An 18,588-nucleotide genomic window follows, 5' to 3' on the forward strand; every position below is an offset into this window, starting at 1 on the left:
CTTGATCAGGCAAAAAAAAAACACACATAGGAAAAAAATGTGAAAGAAGTTATACCACAAGTTGAATAATGTAGACAAAGCAGTTATTAAACTTTTTTTTTTTTTTGGCCAGGCAAGACCAATGAATGCATTAAAGGCGCTCTGCCTTAATGAGCATCAGGTGATAGTTCTCAGCCCTAAAAAAATTCTAACGTGATAAGCAACAGGTGTCAGTCCTTTTTCTGCGACTAGAATCAGGTGCCTTACAAAGGATGTTACTTAGGTTCTGGAGGCTGACAAGTGCACTGCCGAGATACCAGCATCTACATTAAAGCATGGCAGAGGACTCCACCTGCAGCACAGAGCACGCAGACCACTCAGCTCGCTCTTGGAAAGCCACAATACCCTGATAAAGGCCCCATCCTCATGACATCTCCTCCTCAACCCCTCCCAAAGTTTATCTTTGAATACCATGCACATGGGAATTTGGGAGTCAACTTTTTCTTTCAATTTCTAGTTTTTCTTTCAATTGCTAATTAACTTTCACTAGCATATATTAATTGTACAAAGTACTGTGACATTTTCTTTTTCTTTTTTCTTTTGTTGGTCGTGGGGCTTGAACTCTGGGCCTGGGCGCTGTCCCTCAGCTCTTCAGCTCAAGGCCAGCGCTCTACCACTTGAGCTACAGCGCCACTTCCGGTTTTCTGGTGGTTTATTGGAGATAAGAGTTTCACAGACTTTCCTGCCCGGGCTGGCTTTGAACTACGATCCTCAGATCTCAGCCTCCTGAGTAGCTAGGATTACAGGTGTGAGCCACCGGCGCCCACCTCCTGTGACATTTTCATACCTGTATTAATTGTACAAAGTACTGTGACATTTTCAGACCTATATATAACATACTTTGATTGTATTTACCCCTCCACAATTATGATATGAATTTTAAGGGATATGCACAAACCATAGCAATTGAAAATGTACTTGTGTCTATAACCTGTGCATTTCCTTCAATGAAGTGCTAGGATTTAACCTCATTTTGAACTTGAAAGGTGTGTGTGTTTCCCATGGCCATAGATTATCTCTCCCAAGTGACCACTACATACTTAGATTACAGAGACTGCCATAATTACTCTCTTGGCAATAAGAATATAAGTATTTTCTTTGTAAGCCTTCTTTTGTTTTCCATTATATTTGCAAGATTAAATTGAATCAACAAATATTTATCATAGAATGATAATAAAATTCAATGTTTATATACATATACAAATATATGTATGTATATATGATTATGTAAGTTCTTACACAGTTCTTATATCCACAAATACTTTTCTATTCAAATTTATATTGTGGATTTCTAAGAGGGAAGCTTTTTTTTTTTTTTTGGCCAGTCCTGTGGCTTGAAATCAGGTCCTGAACACTGTTCCTGAGCTTCTTTTGCTCAAGGCTAGCACTCTACCACTTGAGCCACAGCACCACTTCCGGCTTTTTCTGTGTATTTGGTGCTGAGCAATGGAACCCAGGGCCTCATGCATGCTAGGCAAGCACTCTGCCACTGAGCCACCCTCCCAGCCCCAAGAGAGGCATTTTTAACTAGTTGCATTTTGAAGGGCTAATATGTTTGTGGAGTACATTTTAAGAAACCCTGTATTACACAAATCCTTATTGGCCCATACATGGACATCTTTTATATATGCTGGGTGGACTGTATGTATGTGTGTATGTATGTATGTATTTATATTGTGCCAGTACTGGGGCTTGAACTCAGTCTCTTAGCTTTTCACTTAAGGCTGGTGATCTTCTACTTGAGTCACAGTTCTACTTTTGTTTTCTTGATGGTTAGTTGGAGAGAAGTCTCATGGACTTTCCTGCCCAGGCTTGCTTTGTACAATACTCAGATCTCAGCCTCCTGAGAAGCTAGTATGACAGGCGTGAGCCACTGGTTCCAGGCAAACTTAATTTTGTGAGACAAGTTTTCAGTGTTACCCAGACTGGCTCCACCTTCTGGGCTCAAGTAACCTTTTCCCCTGAGCTTCCTGGTAGCTGGGACTTCAGGCTTGAGCCACTGCCCCTAGCCACATGATTTTAATTCTGAGATTCAATGATACTGATGATTTGTGATCTTCCCTACATTCATGAGCAAAATCACTTGCTAGGATTACTCTTATTTTGGTAAGACTCAGCCATGCAACTTTCTTATGTGTATTGCAGGATGGCTGACTCCAGGCTGAGAAATTAGAAGCCAATCATGCTGGCTTTGGAAAGAGCAAGATGAGAAACTCTGATGAGCACTCGAGTCTCAGGAAATTGTCTGGACAATATTTGGCTGTTTACTGCCTCGTGATATCATGGGAGCGCCACAACTGGACTATGGGACAGAGGATTTACCCAAGCTATGAACTATTTATTTCCTCCTCCCCTGCCCCAAGTTAGGTGCCACAAAGACTGTTATGTAGTCGGCCATTTCTCACTTCTCTTTCTCTAGAGTCACTTACATACGGGTGGAACGAAAGCTTTTGTGCATGTCCTTGATACCCATTCTCTACACTCAGATTGTTTGTGAGAATATTATTTTACTATTTTTAAGGTGTGTGTGTGTGTGTGTGTGTGTGTGTGTGTGTGTAGAATTTTTTAATAAGTTGACTTAGGTCTTTTTGTGTGTGTGCTTTTGTCAATGGACTTACTGTTTTCCTGGGGACAAGGATACTCTTCCCATCCTGGAATACAAAGGTTCTTCTAATTATGGAGAATACAACTCACACCTGCATACATCACCTATGCCTTACCAACTGTGCATCACCAAGGGCTATGACCAGCCTTGAAAGTGTTTCAAAGATTTAGAATAGCCATGAGGGAAATTATCCCTATCTTGTCTTATCTGAGTTTACCATCTTTCTTCAGACTCTGAAACTGGAATAGCAATTAAGAAATGATTCAAGTTTAGTATGTGGGTGCATACCTGTATCTAAGAATTTAGGAGCTGGGAAGGTGGCTCAGTGGTAGAGCGCTTGCCTTGCATGCATGCGGCCCTGGGTTCGATTCCTCAGTATCACATAAGCAGAAAAAGCTGGAAGTGGCTGTGGCTCAAGTGGTAGAGTGCTAGCCTTGAGCTGAAGAGCTGAGGGACAGTGCCCAGGCCCAGAGTTCAGGCCCCACGACCGGCAAAAAAAAAAAAAAAAAATTTAGGAATCTGAGTAGGAAGATCACAAGTTCAAAGACAGACTACAAAAGAGACGACACCACATGCCATGAAAAGGAAAAAATATGAAAGAAAAAGGAAAAATGACAGAGAAAAAGAAAAAAATGATCCCTAGATAAAATTCAGCAGAAAAACTGAAGTCAATGCAGCAAAATGCAAAAAATTATCACCAATTTTTTAAAGCCCAAAGTAATTTTAAGAATTTGGTTTAAAAATATTGTGGTTCTCAAAGATAACTCTTGTACTTTTCCTAATAAATTTCATCTACAATTAAAGAACATTCATGGAAAGAAATTAACATTTTATTTAAACTTTTGTGGGGTTTTTTGGTGCCAGTCCTTATGTTTAAACTCGGGGCCTGGACGCTGTCCCTTAGCTTTTTCATTCAAGTCTAGCACTTACAATTTGAGACACAGCTCCACTTCTAACACTGCGGTGGTTAATTGAAGATAAGCATCTCATGAACTTTCCTGTCTAGACTGGCTTCAAACTTGGATCCTCAGATCTCAGCCTCTAAGCTAGGATTGCAGACATGAGCCATGAGCCCTTAGCTCTTTTAAACTTTTAAAACATTAATTATTTAAATATAGTCTTTTGACCCTGAACTAAATATATGTGAGTTTCATTCTCAAATGGTTAGAGAATTTGTTCAAGATCCTTAAAACTAGGGCTGAAGTGTGACTCAAGTGACAGAGTTCCTGCATAGATACACACATACACAAATACACATACGCACACAAACATTGCCCACACATATGTGGCTGAGCCTGTGCATGAAAGGAATGACTAGCTACTGAAGTGACCAGCCACAATGTGTACTCCACAGATGAACATGGTCCACTCTGGCAGCTTACGTGTACACATTTTATGTCGAACTTTGTATTCAAGGCCATCATTCTCCATAGAAGACAACTGAGGAAATGCTATTGAGCCAATCTGTTGAGCACCTGCTCTTGGGCAGGCCCTGCAAAACAAGCCAAGTGGTCTCAGCCTTTGGGAATGGAGAGCCTGTGGATAGTAAGGCCAGGTGATTCTGAATGATGTGAGATGTGGTTGGAAATTTGCTAGAATGGATACACTATGCAGAGCAGACTCAGGAACAGAAATGCTGCAAATTAAATAATTAGTTGAAGGATCCATGATTGGGCTGGGTAATATCTCACCACTTACGAGTACCTGAGAGGGTTACCAGCCACCCTCCAGGTGTGGGATTCATGCATCTGCACTACCTATTCCTCCTCAAAAAGGCAAAGAAATAAGTTGGCAAAATCAAAATCAGAAAACACAGTATGAGAGACTTCTGTTGTGTTGAAAAAGAATGTAAAAGTCAGGAAGAAACTTGTTAATACATGTTGCATGGGTTTTCTTGTTGTTTTCAAAGGAATTATTTCATTTAGCAGGATGGAAATTTATGAGTTTTCATATGTAGGATCAATTTTATATTGCCAGTCTTCTTGTGGCAGACTAAATGTACTGAGTGAAAAATAAATACAAAACAGAAAACAGATATATGTATCTATGTCTGTAAACTATGTATGTATGTCTGTGTGGTGTGTGTGTGTGTGTGTGTGTGTGTGTGTGTGTGTGTGTGTGTGTGTGTGTGTGTGTGTGTGTGTGTGTGTGTGTGTGTGTGTGTGTGTGTGTGTGTGTGTGTGTGTGTGTGTGTGTGTGTGTGTGTGTGTGTACACCCAAATACACATAGCTGAAGAGGGATTTAGTCCATAATGAAGCTCTTTATAATTTTTTGTGTGTATACCAGTCCTGGGGCTTGAACTCAAGAGCCTATGTGCTGGCCCTGAGCTGTTTTGCTCAAGGATAATGCTCTATCACTGGAGCTAGAGCTCCACTTCTGGTTTTTGTTTTTGGTGGTTATTTGGAGGTAAGAGTCTCAGAGACTTTTCTGCTCAGGCTGGCTTCAAATCTCAGCCTCCTGAGTAGTTTAGGATTATAGGTGAAAGCCACCGGCATGAGACTTATTTTGAGTATATCATTTACTTACGAACAATGGTGACTCTGATGATTCCAACCTATTTATTTCTCATAATCAGGAAAATAAACAAAATAGGCAAATTGTTTATGGACAAAAAAGCATTATTCTTGCTTCCTGAATATGTTTTCTTTATAGATCTGGTGACCACTGTCAGCTTTTCAAACTTTTTATAGAGAATATGATGTCCTAGGCAGGAGTTATTAGATGCTTCCACTAAGTCTCCAGTAAGCCATGTATACATAGGACGGATACCTCTAGAGATCTGCCTAAGCCAGAGAGGAATGTTTGCCTCTTGATCAATAATATCCTCAGATGCCTGCCTGCCTTCCCTTCCCCCCCCCCTTTCTTTCTTTCTTTTTTTTTTTTTTTTTTTTTTGCCAGTCCTGGAGCTTGAACTCAGGGCCTGGACACTGTCCCTGAGCCTCTCTGTGTGCAAGGCTAACACTCTACCACTTGGGTCACTGTACCTCTTCTGGCCTTTTCTGTTTATGTGGTACTGAGGAATCAAACCCAGGGCTTCATGTATGCTAGGCAAGCACTCTACCACTAAGCCACATTCCCAGCCCCACATCATGCCTTTCTAATGGTCTAAGAGGTTTGTTGTTTAAAAAGTGAAGGCAGGACTCCAAGGGAACACCAACTTGTTATTGGTGATAGGAAGATTTTGTGTCCTAAGATAAACACAGTAGTTCTGCCAGGGTTAAGGAATACAAGAATGACTGAGCAGGTAAATTCAGTCAAATCACATCACCAGAGTCTACCTTTGGATGCAACTCACAACCAACTCTAAATCTCATGTCGAGTGTGTATGCTCATGAGATCTTGGGCAATCAGTTTCTTCATTCAAGAGGGATACTGCATCCTCTTCCTCAGCTACCTCAGAGTCCTTGGAAGAATCACGCCAGAGAACGTATGTGAAAGGACTTTGTAAAGACCTTATATATGGATATTTTGCAATCGAGCAGAGATGTCTTCTAAAATTGTCTTGAGGCCTTAGACTTCCTATGTATTGTATTGTGTAATTTGGAGGCTCTAACCCCAATCTTTAACTAAACTTGGCATCAAACATTACTTAAAACTTACAAATGAAAATACTCAAGAGTTTTTCTTATGCTGGATCCTATATGTATATGTAGGATTAGTTCTGGTTTGTTTCCTAAAACGGTGTGTTCTTACCCTATTTGAAAATAGGCAAGATTAAAAGAAGCAATGGTTATAATGTAAATCAATTTAGAGAAACATGTTGAGAACATGTAACTATACCAAGCCATAAACATGCTTAAGAGACTAGCTTCATTTTGTTCCCTACAAGGAGACAGGAGGAACACAAAATTTAACTTTCACAATAAAAGGGCATCATTTGTCTGATAACAGGGATGTATTTTAGAAGGAATGGAGGTGGGTGGGAACAGGAAACTACTGGCATTCAAAGCTGATCTGCAAATAGCTTTCTGGGGTGGGTACCCCTAATTCAGCTGAAGTCTAAAAAGCCTCTAACAAAACCAGTTACTTTATCTTATCTTTTCAAAAGATTACTAGCAGTCAGGCTGGAATTTCTATCCAGTGATCTAAGTGGCAGAGAGTTTATACAAAAGGCTATAAAGAAAACATTTCTGGACCTTCTGTTAGACAAGTGGCCTGAATACTTTAAAAGCAAAATGTGAAAGAATAAAAGCAGCAGAAAAGACCATTCTGAATCAAAAGAGTTAATGAGACATATAAACTTGGGTTGAACAACAACCTGGGTTGGATCAACAATAAATAAATTGAGCTGGGTGCTGGTGGCTCACGCCTGTAATCCAAGCTACTCAAGAGGCTGAGATCTGAGGATGGAGGTTCAAAGCCAGCCCGGGCATGAACATCTGTGAAACTCTTATCTCCAATAAACTACTCATAAAAAGCTCGAAGTGATGCCACGGCTCAAGTGGTAGAGTGCTAGCCTTGAGCACAAGAGGCTCAGGAACAGTGCCCAGGCCCCGAGTTCAAGCCCCAGGATTGGCAAAAACAAACAAATAGGGCATTTTAAGGGCAACTAGAGACGATGCCCTTTTATTGTAAAAGTTAATTTTTGTCTTCCTCCTGTCTCCTTGTAGTGAACAAAATGAAGCTAGTCTCTTAAGCATATTTACGGCTTGGGTAAACATATAAACTATGTATTAGAGGTTAAATTAAATGCACTGAATAAATGCAAGTTCACTTCAAGGTAAGGATTTGATTTTATAGCTTTGTAGGAAAAGGTATTTTTAGAAGATGCTTGCTGTAGTAGAGATGTAACAATATCACCAACTTTTTTCCCCTTCAATTAAAATGTTTCATTTTGAGCAAGGGTCTTACTATGGTTTTCAGGTTGGCCTCAAATTCAAGATCTTCCTGCCTCAGCCTCCCAAGTAACTGGGCCAAAATACATGCTTCGTGGCTCTTGGCAATGTCCTATTTTCAAATGATCCAGTTTAAACAAGAAAAGTTTCTATGTGTAGAGAGCAATAAAACAATATGATAAAATATTAAGATGTTGACTCTAAGGCCAAGGGCTGATGAATTTTCACTTACTATCTTTTTAAGCTTTTCTGAACATTTCTAGTTAAACGTTTGAGGAAGGAAATTTTCTTCTAACTACTGTAAATAACCTTTTAAAAAAACAACAATGAGAAAACAGTAAGAACAACAACAACAAAAACCCAAGTTCCACTTGCAAAGAAAAAAGGAAAGATCAGCAGTGGGAGGCCCAGTAGGAGGGACCGCCCCAGCTATGTGGGCATGTTGCTGTGACAGAGGACATTCAACCAACCAGGACACATCAGACAGCAGCAGACATTGCAAAGAGATGACACTTTGCAGGGCAAATCCTCAATCCTAGATCTTTTTTTTTTTTTTTTTTCTGGACCTGGGGCTTGAACTCAGGGCCTGAACACTGTCCCTGAACATCTTTTGCTCAAGACTAGCATCTATTACTTGAGCCACAGCGCCACTTCTGGCTTTTTCTGTTTATGTGGTACTAAGGAACCGAACCTAGGGCTTCATGCATGCTAGGCAAGCACTGTACCACTGAGCCACCTTCCCAGCCCTCCTCCTTTTATAGCAGAAGGAACAGTGATACAGCAACTAGTAGGCCTGGATAGGCTCTGAAGCAGAAGAGCTGGGCAGACAAGGTAAGTAATATTTAAAAGAAACTTAAAAGAAACTAGTCATCTCAATGGCAACAGAGGGTTAGAGGGTCTTTAGGTGAGTCCCCTACCAAAGATATAACTCACACTCAAAACCTAGGGTCAAGGGCTGGATAGGCAGCTTAGTACTAGAACACTGGCCTAGTATGTATGAGGCTCTAGGCTCCATCCCCAGTACAGCAAACACAAGCAAAAGATAGGACTGTAAAAATCATTTCATTTTGTCTAGTCATTATTCTGGGCTCCTTCCCTACATGAACTTGTCACAAATTTTAGACAGATGCTCTAAATTAAAACACAAAGTAAAACAAAAAGCCAGAGAACAGTAGAAGGAGAGGGGGAAAAAAAGTTAAATGTCAGAAGACTTCTCACCAGACCACCACCACAACAACAACAAAAATGACTGCAAAACATATGAAAATTATTTCTCTAAGAATTAAAGCTAAAGTAACGAATCCCTGATCCACAGAAACCACAATAATAAACACTCATTGTTTTAAGCTGCAAAGTATTAGGGTATTTGGTCCTACATTAGACAACAAATGAAATATCCTAGAGGGTAATTTGTCATAACCTTGGGAGTTTTCTTTTCTACTATACTGAAAAAATATACATCTCTGCCAGATTGTATCTTACCCATTTTCTTCCACTTAGCACCTGAACTTGAATCTATATTTAACTGGCAAAGCAAACACATTGAACTGGACATTTGGGGCTAATGCTTTGTTGGGAAGCGGGGATTTGGTGGTAGGGTGCTATTCTACCACTGCATTTAACAGCACGTGGATTCTACCTAGTTGGCAGCAGCAGCGCTCCCTTCCCCTCCTTTGAGTTGTGATAGCTCACCACCCTCCCAAAGCTGTCTCCAGACATTTCCAAATGTCCATGGGTGGCAAAATTGCTCATGGCCGAGAAAAATTGTCACGTCTCAATCACAAGAGGTTTGTTGACCAAATCTGATGTTCAAATACTCCCATCCACAAAGCTTCTGACTCTGTTGGCCTGGGCAAAGCCTGAGATTTTGCATTTTCTGTGCTCCTATATTGTCATGCATGCTGGTAATTGGGGACCACACGTGAGAATCACTGCTTTGGAAAGTCTGTTGACTCTTCTTTTTTTTGGGGGGGGGGGCTCTGGTCGTGGGGCCTGAACTCTGGGCCTGAGCACTGTCCCTCAGCTCTTCAGCTCAAGGCTAGCACTCTACCACTTGAGCCACAACGCCACTTCTGGCTTTTTTCTTTTTGCTTATGTGGTGCTGAGGAATCGAACCCAGGGCCTCATGCATGCAAGGCAAGCGCTCTACCACTGAGCCACCTTCCCGCCCTCAGTTGATACTTAGGCAAACCTTTTTTTTTTTCTTTTTTTTCCTTGCTTCCATTTTCTGGATTCCTTTTTTTTTTTTGCCAGTCCTGGGGCTTAACCTCAGGGCCTGGGCACTGTCCCAGAGCTTCTTTTGCTCAAGGCTAGTACTCTACCACTTTAGTCACCACACACCTTCTGGCTTTTTCTGTTTATGTGGTACTGAGGAATCGAACCCAGGGCTTCATGTTTTTTTTTTTTTTTTGTCGTGGGGCTTGAACTCTGGACCTGGGCGCTGTCCCTCAGCTCTTCAGCTCAAGGCTAGCGCTCTACCACTTGAGCCACAGCGCCACTTCCCCCAGGGCTTCATGTTAGGCAAGCACTCTACCCATAAGCCATATTCCCAGCCCTTTTTTTTTTTTTTTTTTTTAGTAATTCTAAGGAAATATAAGATGACGGCACTGTACTCAGTCATAAACAGAGCAAAACTTGTAATCTTACTAAGTATCAGAACGCAAACAAAAACCAAAGCAAAGAGAATCTACAGAAACTTAGGAAAAACAGAAAACAGATCCTAAACAATATGACAGAACTAAGATAAATGTATCTGTCATATAAATAAATCTAAATGGGCTAAACTCACCTATTAAAATAAGAAGCTTCGCTGGGAAGGTGGTTCAGTGGTAGAGCGCTTGCCTTGCGTGCATGAGGCCCTGGGCTTGATTCCTCAGCACCACGTAAGTAGAGAAAGCCATAAGTGGTGCTGTGGCTCAAGTAGTAGAGCACTAGTCTTGAGTTGAAGAGCTGAGGGACAGAGCCCAAGTCCAGAGTTTAGGCCCATGAATGGCAAAAAAAAAAAAAAAAAAAAAAGTTTCTCACATTTATAATCGAGAAAAACTTAATTTTATGCTATAGGCAACAGACTTATCATAAAATGTTTAAAGTTCTGAAAAAATTTAAATAGGTACAAAGATCTACCACGCAAATGCAAACAAAGAAAAAAAACACTGATTATAAATGTATTATCATACAACACTGAAGCATTTAACAAGACAAAGTCAGACCCATTTTAATACTAGAGGATACAGCTCACAATGAAAAATATACAATTATGGGGGCTGGGAAGGTGGCTCAGTGGTAGAGCACTTGCCTTGCATGCTCGAGGCCCTGGGTTCGATTCCTCAGCACCACATAAGAAAAAAGCCGGAAGTGGCACTGTGGCTCAAGTGGTAGAGTGCTAGCCTTGAGCTGAAGAGCTGAGGGACAGCGCCCAGGCCCAGAGTTCAGGCCCCACGACCGGACCCAAAAAAAAAAAAAAAGAAAAATATACAATTATGAATCTTTTTTACCCAATTACATAGCAGCATTACTTATAGAACAAAAATTGTAAGATATTCAAAGGTAAATACTCAGCTCATGATACAACCAAATAACAAGTACATGTATCACTGAATATGGTAGATTTTAGCTACATTAGCCACTGGGCATTTGAAATGTAGCTAGTCCACACTGGTGTGTGCTGTAAGGACAAAATAGTCTGTATTTCAAAAGCTTATAGAAAAAACAAAGTAGGTCATTAATAACTTCTGAAGTGATTACATGCTGCAGTGAGAACATCTGAAGTATAGTAGGTTAAAAGTTTCTCCCCATTTTCTTATTACCTCTTAACATGGCTACTTTAAACTTAAAATTTATATGTGGCTTGTATTACATTTTCACTGGATAGTAGTACTGCTCTTGAAGACCCAAATAACAAGATTGATCTTAACAGTCAACACAAATGTAATGTTTAATGCCAGACGCTGTTCTAAGTATTTTTCACTTATTAATCTATACAATGCCCACAACTACTGTAGGAGGTACAGAGAAATAAAATAATTTGCACGAGGTCTTGGTTGTGAAAGTGGGATTTGGCTCCCATTCTTCTGGGAGACTATACTCTAAATCATAGTGCTACAGTTGATAAGCACGCACATCAAACTCTGTCCTCTCAAACAGAAGTCCATCTTCTGTTTCATCTGCTTCCATAAAAAGTTCATAAAGTCATGCTGGAGATATAACCCAGGAGTAGAGCACTTGTTAGCATAAGCCTGTAATCCCAATATTCAAGAAACTGTGGCAGGAAAATTATGAGTTCTAGGTCAGCAGTAGCTACACAGCAAGCAAGACATGACACATGACACCGTTGGCAGTGTCACATATTTCCATCAAGTGATGAATAAACAAATGTACATACACACAAACACATGAGTATTATTCAGCCATAAAAAAGAATGAAAATATGTGGTTTCCAGGAAAATAGAAGGAACTCAAAATGATCGTGTTAGGTGAAATAAGCCAGTATGAGAAGGACAAATATTCCAAGTTCTCTCTTATATGTAGAATCCAGACCTCAAAAATGAAAGACAATGTAAAATGATGCTGGCAGCCAGCAGAAGGAGAGAGGGTGTGGGGTTGAATATCATCCAAGTACTTCATACATAGGTATGAAAGTAAAATAATGAAACTCATTAATTTGTTTCAGAAAGGGGGAAGAGGAATAAGAAAGTAATACGGGGGATAAATTTAACCAAAGCACATTATGTGTAGTCTAGCTGTACAATAAATACATGCTAATAAAGTGAAAACACAATTAGAATGTTCTTGGGCCTGGGGCTTAGCTTAGTGGAAGAGCACTAGCCTAGTAGGCACATGGATCTGGATTTGATCTGGTTTTGGCAGGTGTGGAAAGCAGATATTCTATTACTGAAGCATTATTAGGAACAAATTTATGTACCCTCAATGAAGACAATTTTGTCAACATCCATCCAAGTTGAAGTTCTTCACCCTCTCTTTTTCTTCTTCCTCCTCCTTCTATTCCTTCTCCTTCCTTCCCTCCCCTCTCTCTTTTTTTGAGACAGGATCTTGCTTTGTAGCTTGTGGCTGGCCTAGAACTCACTATCCCCCCTGACTCAGCCTCCCAAGTGCTGGGATTACAGCCATGCATTAGAACACCCAGAGTTTTAGTTTCTTCTTGACCTAGTAGTTCCATATCTGGTCATTTAATGTAAAGATAATGAGAACGAAAAACCATGTAACCAATTGTTATAATATAGTAGTCTATCAGGCCTGGCCTAAGCCATCTGTACAGGCAAGTTCCCTACACTAACCCAGAATTCTTGCTTGTAAGGAACCAAAGACAAAGAGTTAAGTAGAAAGCCCAAGGTCAATCAATCCACAGAAAGTCACCTATGATCACCTTGTTCTTACTTGTAACTGCTCTGCCTACACTTGGACATAAGAGAAATAGAAAGTCAACACTTTTCATACAACATTGCTTTCCTAGAAATGTGAAATAAGTCTAAAACATTCAGTAAGCCTTAATTAAATAAATGGTTATGGAAGTGGTGTTGTGGCTCAAGTGGTAGAGTGCTAGCCTTGAGCTGAAGAGCTGAGGGACAGCACCCATGCCCAGAGTTCAAGCCCCACGACCGAAATAAATAAATAAATAAATAAATAAATAAATGGTTATATAAATACAATAACATTATTGATTTTTCTAAGAGGCACTCTGCATAAATTTATACACACACACACACACTTCACACATATCAGGCCAAAACTCTACCACTGTTACACCTCAAGCCCAAAGATAAACTTCTAAAGTCAAGATGTCAAGTACGTATCGTATGTTGTCACTTGTGAACAGATTAAAAAAATCAGTATTATTTATTCTGTGTATGTTTAATGTACACAAGGACACAAAAATAAACTTACTGTGTGGCTGACAGGCAAAGGTGAAGAGATTTTATGGCTAACTTCTTTATACATATTTTGAATTTTCAATACATATTGCCCATCTAAAAATTAAGTAATGATAGCAATAGAACAATATGGATCTTCCTTATCAGGATCTAGGTCACAAAGGTAAATGGAGGCAAAGAGACAGGGTGACAAATATAAGGATTCCAGAATGCATACTCTGTTAATGGCTTATGCACACAAGAAGCATAGACTTTTTTTTTCTTTCTTTCTCTTCTTCTCCTTCTCTTTTTTTTTTTTTTTTTTTTTTGGTGCTGGTCCTCAGGCTTGAACTCAGGGCCTGGGCACCATCCCTGAGCATTTGTACTAAAGGCTAGTGCTTTACTACTTGAGCCATATGTCTATTTCTGGCTTTTAGTGATTAATTGATGGTTAAAGTCTCTGGGATTTTTTGCTCAGGCTGGCTTTGAACCACAATCCTTAAATCTTAGCCTCCCAAGTAGCTAGGATTACAGGCATAAGCCACCAACACCTGGCCAGAATTATTAGTTTTAAAAGCTCCTATTTCAGTCTTCTTTCCAATGACTCCCATCCAGAATAGAGTATTAGAGTGTTAGCAATGATCTGTCTCTCTCTCTCTCTCACACACACACCACCATTACCACCACCCACAATTTTCCAAATCAGTAAGCTTTTCTGCTTATCCATGCATTTTCAAAGTTATACATAATGTCTCAACAAAACTTTAAATAATTTTTCTTTTTCTAGAAGACAAAATAAGCATCATGGGCTTGGAACAAGTACTTCATGACACAATGTGACAATAAATAGGTTTCAGATACCATTTTTCCTACAAGACCTTTGAATAGGCAAGAAGTCACTGAACAGTTTATGTAGTTTTGTTCAATATTGGTTTTCCTAAAATATTCTAGTAATATTTAAAACAATCCACAGAACTTATACTATTTTGAGCTTTGAATTCAGAATATCCCTGGATTCGATCTTCAAGGAAAATAAAGGTATTTGAGAAGCTGCTTTGGATACTTGTAAAAAAGAGGGTTCTCTGAGTCCATATTTTGATTGTCTCTTTGACATCCAGCATGTTTCTTTGGGGCAATTCACAACATGGGTAGCCACCCTCAGACATCTTTTGGGCCTTTTGTAAAGGGGCCAAGTTGTCTACTCTGGTTGGAGGAAGAGTGCTTATGAGAGAAGAGTTCTTGCTCAAGACACCACTTGCCTTGCTTGAAGCTATCCATTCGAACAGCACATTCCTGCCAGTGGCATTCCACAAACATAAGGCTAAATTATTGCCATAATTCCTTTTTTTTCCTCCTCTTTGGATGATTCTGGTTATAGAACCTAGGGAAAATGTCAGACCCGCACTCTACCACTGAGCTACACTCCCTGTCCTATTATATTTCCAATAGTTTTGTGAAGTGCCCAACTATAAAAAGAACTCTGGAACATGAATCAATAAGCCAGGAGGTTCCCAATTCTCTCACAGCCTTTGCTGTTCTTGACAATGCTGTTGCAAACACAATTTCAAAAAGCACACTAAAAGCACTAGAGGTGGTGACAATTAAGCAAAAGGATGCACTGGGCATGGTTCCTCTTAAAATCGGCACATGTGAGCACTGGAGTTGTTTTAGAGTACTTAGAAGTTGTAGAAAGGAGAAGTAGCTCAGTGCCAAAGAGTTGGAACATTTGCAAAACTTAAAGATACAATTAACCCTAATATTCTGAGAATTACCCGACATTGATAATAGCTAAACATTGAGTGTATTATTATGTATTATATACTGAGGTAAGAATTTTACACTGATTCTCACCCTTAATCCTCCCAGTTTTACCAAGATGAGAGTACTAAGATGAAGTTAAATAAATTAGGTCACATTTTTATTATACCAGAGTTTGTACCCGACCAACTCCCCTCTTAACCTATAAGTGAATTGTTAGGCAAGTATTTGTTGCATCTATCTATCTATTGCTTTCTCTTTTAATATGAGTGTACATTTCAGTATCTGTTTGCTAAAATACCTAAAGGGCAAGGAGGTGTCCTATTACCAGCCTGCTGCAGTAAGCACTTAACTTTGTTAGAGCAATACCACAAAACTTAAAAACTACTTACTACAACTCACCATTGTAAGATTAGAAAATAGACCTTGCTCATTCTTTTACATTGAGATTTACCTCCTGCTAGTTTTAGTAGAAATTCTTTTGACTAACTTCTGACCACTAAGGGTTAGGTGGAATGAAGCAAGTGTAAGTACAATGTAGTTGACCTGTAATTGATCATCTTCTATACCACATAATACGGTTTGTATTGAGACAGTGCTCAAACAACATTACAATGTTAGGCTGGTGATGCAGCTCAGTGGTAGAGTACTTGCTTAGCATGTAGGAGGCCTTGGGTCCAGTTCCCAGCACAAAAAAAAAAAAAAAAAAAAAAAAAAAGATGGCTAATGTCTTCATAAGTGCTGGGAACTATGTGTATCCATTATGTTCTGAGGACTTGATAAAACTTTTATATACATTTCTCAAGGAAAATTGGATTTACCTCAACTTCAATTTTTTTTTTGGGGGGGGTGGACAAATGTTTCATAGAGAACAGTAGGAAGAGCAAGGCATAGTGGCATACAATTGTAATCCTGGCACACAGGAAGCTGACCAGGAAGATCTCAAGTTCAAGCCTACCTGGGTTACAAAGCAAAACCAAAACATGAAGTCTGGTAAGAGATGGCCTGTGAATGGCTGTCAGTTGCTTAGTAGCAATGGTATACTGTTCCAAGTTATTTGTACATCAAACCAGGGTGCCGTTCACCATACAGAGAAGCTTCTTTTGGCTAAACTGTTAGTACTTTAGGCTTAGGTCAAACTAATATTTCCAATAGACAACTATTCTAATACTCGAGTTCAAAGCACTGTTGTTTTTTTTATTCTCTCCACCATCTACCAGATAATTATTCCTTGATTCCATCCCCAATTCAGGTTTTCCCCCAACTCTTGGGTAATCTAACATGGAATTATGGATTTATTTCAACCCTTCCTCTTCCTGTTAAATCTTTAGCCAATGAATTTAGTTTCCAAATCAGGAACATGCCATTCTTTTTTGATTTACAATTCTGGGAATTAAAACCTAGTGTTTCCCTTACAACTGAGTCATGAGATAGGGTGATAACTTTGCCTTGGTTGGGGTTGAACCCATTAACTTCCTATTTCTACTCCAAAATAGCTGGGATTACAGGAGTTTGCCACCAGGCCAGGCCTGCTGCATTGTTTTTTGTTGCATTGTTTCTAACTAGTATAAGTTACTATACACAAAATAGATCCATGTTACCCCAAAAGGCAGGTAGAACCCTCTCCTAACCAATGTAACCTTCCCAATATTGGCCAATGTCTATCCCAAGTACACAATATCTAAACACTATGCTAACCCAGCATCCTGCTGTAACAGTCACTGGCCATTATTTTCTTATTTCTGCACCTCAGCCTAACACAATGAGTAATGTAGCAGGCACACATTTTTTTTTTTTTTTTGGTAGAGCTGGGGATTGAACTTACAGTCTTACCCATTCTAAGCAGGTGCCTTACCAATGAACTTACATCTTTAGCTGAACACTCGAGTTTTCATCAAACCAAAATGCAGGCCTTTTAAGTATAATTCAACAAATATCGATTAACTAAGAAATTTCCCTCCCTCTAATACCTAGAGAACTTCTTAAAAACTCACTTTTAATTTTCACAATAGGTTTCATGTACATTTGGTGGGCAGTCTTGCCAACCTATGTTTAATACAACTTCTTTATTAACCACAATTATGCAGGTCTGACTGTATGCAAGATGTAAATCAAGGTCAAACATGGACACACATGCCTGCCTCAAGTATATCAGTAATTTAAACTCTAGGAATAAATCCACAGGCACAAATGTGCAAATGTAGTAAACAAAATAATGAAAGGAGCATTTCTCTCTACCTACCAGGCCAATGAGGAATAAAAAACAAGAGCAGGAAAATAACACACACACACCAATGATAGATGTATTTTTCTATTTTGGTAAACTCAAATGGTTGTTTTTTAAAAAAATGAATCAAATACAAAATTATATAAAGATGACTGCCATTTACGCCTTTGAAATCTATCTGTAAAATGATATATACAGTCTGACACCAGTGACTTACGGGCATAATTCTAGCTATTCAGAAGGCTGAGATCTGAGGATCATGGTTTGAAACCATTTCAGCAGACAACTCTGAGACTCTTTGATCTCCAATCAACCAGAAAAAAATCAGAAATAGAGCCGTGGTTCAGTGATAAAGTGCCAGCTATGAGTGAAAAAGCCAAGTAAGAATTCAAGCCATAATACCAGTACAAAAAAATAAAGATGTAAGTATATAAGAATCAAAACCAAGAACAATTTAAGTATGTACAAACCTAGATGATTTGGGAAGTGTGAAACCAGTTTAAAAATAGAGTATTTGTTCTTAGCTACAATTTAAGTCTTAACAGTTGGACAATCAGTTAAGTTCTACAGCAAGAAATGAACAGGATAAATTGTACAATTTAAAATTCCCGAGAATACTGGTATTGTTTAGTTCCTTCAGTGAGCAAAACCAATGATTAATATAATGTAGTCTTTAGAGAGACAGTATCTTTTAAGATTTCATTTAAGAAAGTTCCCTCCTCAAAATTTCCTCTTATTTCAAGAAATTCCCACATGCCTTACTCCAGTAAATCCCTACATTGCTGCTACATGTAGTCCCCACTAACCAGGAGGCCACGTTGGGAGGACTGAAAGAGCTGAAGTTTGCAGCAAGACTCAACAAGATATCTAGACCCCCATTCTCAAAAACAGAGTATGGCTAAGATAAAAAGAAAAAGAAAATCTAAGTACTTGAATAAAACCACCATAGGGGTAGTCTGAAATATCTTATTTCTGCAGAAGTTACATGGACAAGGAATTTTTTTTTTTTTTTTTGGTCCAGTTGTGGGGCCTGAACTCCGGGCCTCAGCTCTTCAGCTCAAGGCTAGTGCTCTACCACTTGAGCCACAGTGCCACTTCCAGCTTTTTTCTTTTTGCTTATGTGGTGCTGAGGAATGGAACCCAGGGCCTCAGGCATGCAAGGCAAGCGCTCTACCACTGAGCCACCTTCCCAGCCCTGAGGAATTCTTTTAGGGTTACATATGTTGAGAAAAAAAAAAAACAAAAACTGTGTAGGT

General features: G+C 39.3%; 1 protein-coding gene across 6 annotated transcripts in view; it reads left to right on the top strand.

Annotated features, from left to right (window-relative positions):
• Rasgrp3 (RAS guanyl releasing protein 3) overlaps nucleotides 1-4,784 on the top strand; it is a 104,189-nt gene extending 99,405 nt beyond the window's left edge. For all 6 annotated transcript variants that reach the window (XM_070025349.1, XM_070025351.1, XM_070025348.1 and 3 more), the window contains one exon: nucleotides 2,185-4,784. The gene's annotated coding sequence lies outside the window, so the exon portion shown is untranslated. The remainder of the gene's footprint in view (nucleotides 1-2,184) is intronic.
• The last annotated feature ends 13,804 nt before the right edge of the window (nucleotides 4,785-18,588 follow it).

This window comes from Dipodomys merriami, unplaced genomic scaffold, assembly GCF_024711535.1.
Source record: "Dipodomys merriami isolate MVZ:Mamm:240054 unplaced genomic scaffold, mDipMer1.0.p SCAF_17, whole genome shotgun sequence".
NCBI lineage: Eukaryota > Metazoa > Chordata > Mammalia > Rodentia > Heteromyidae > Dipodomys > Dipodomys merriami.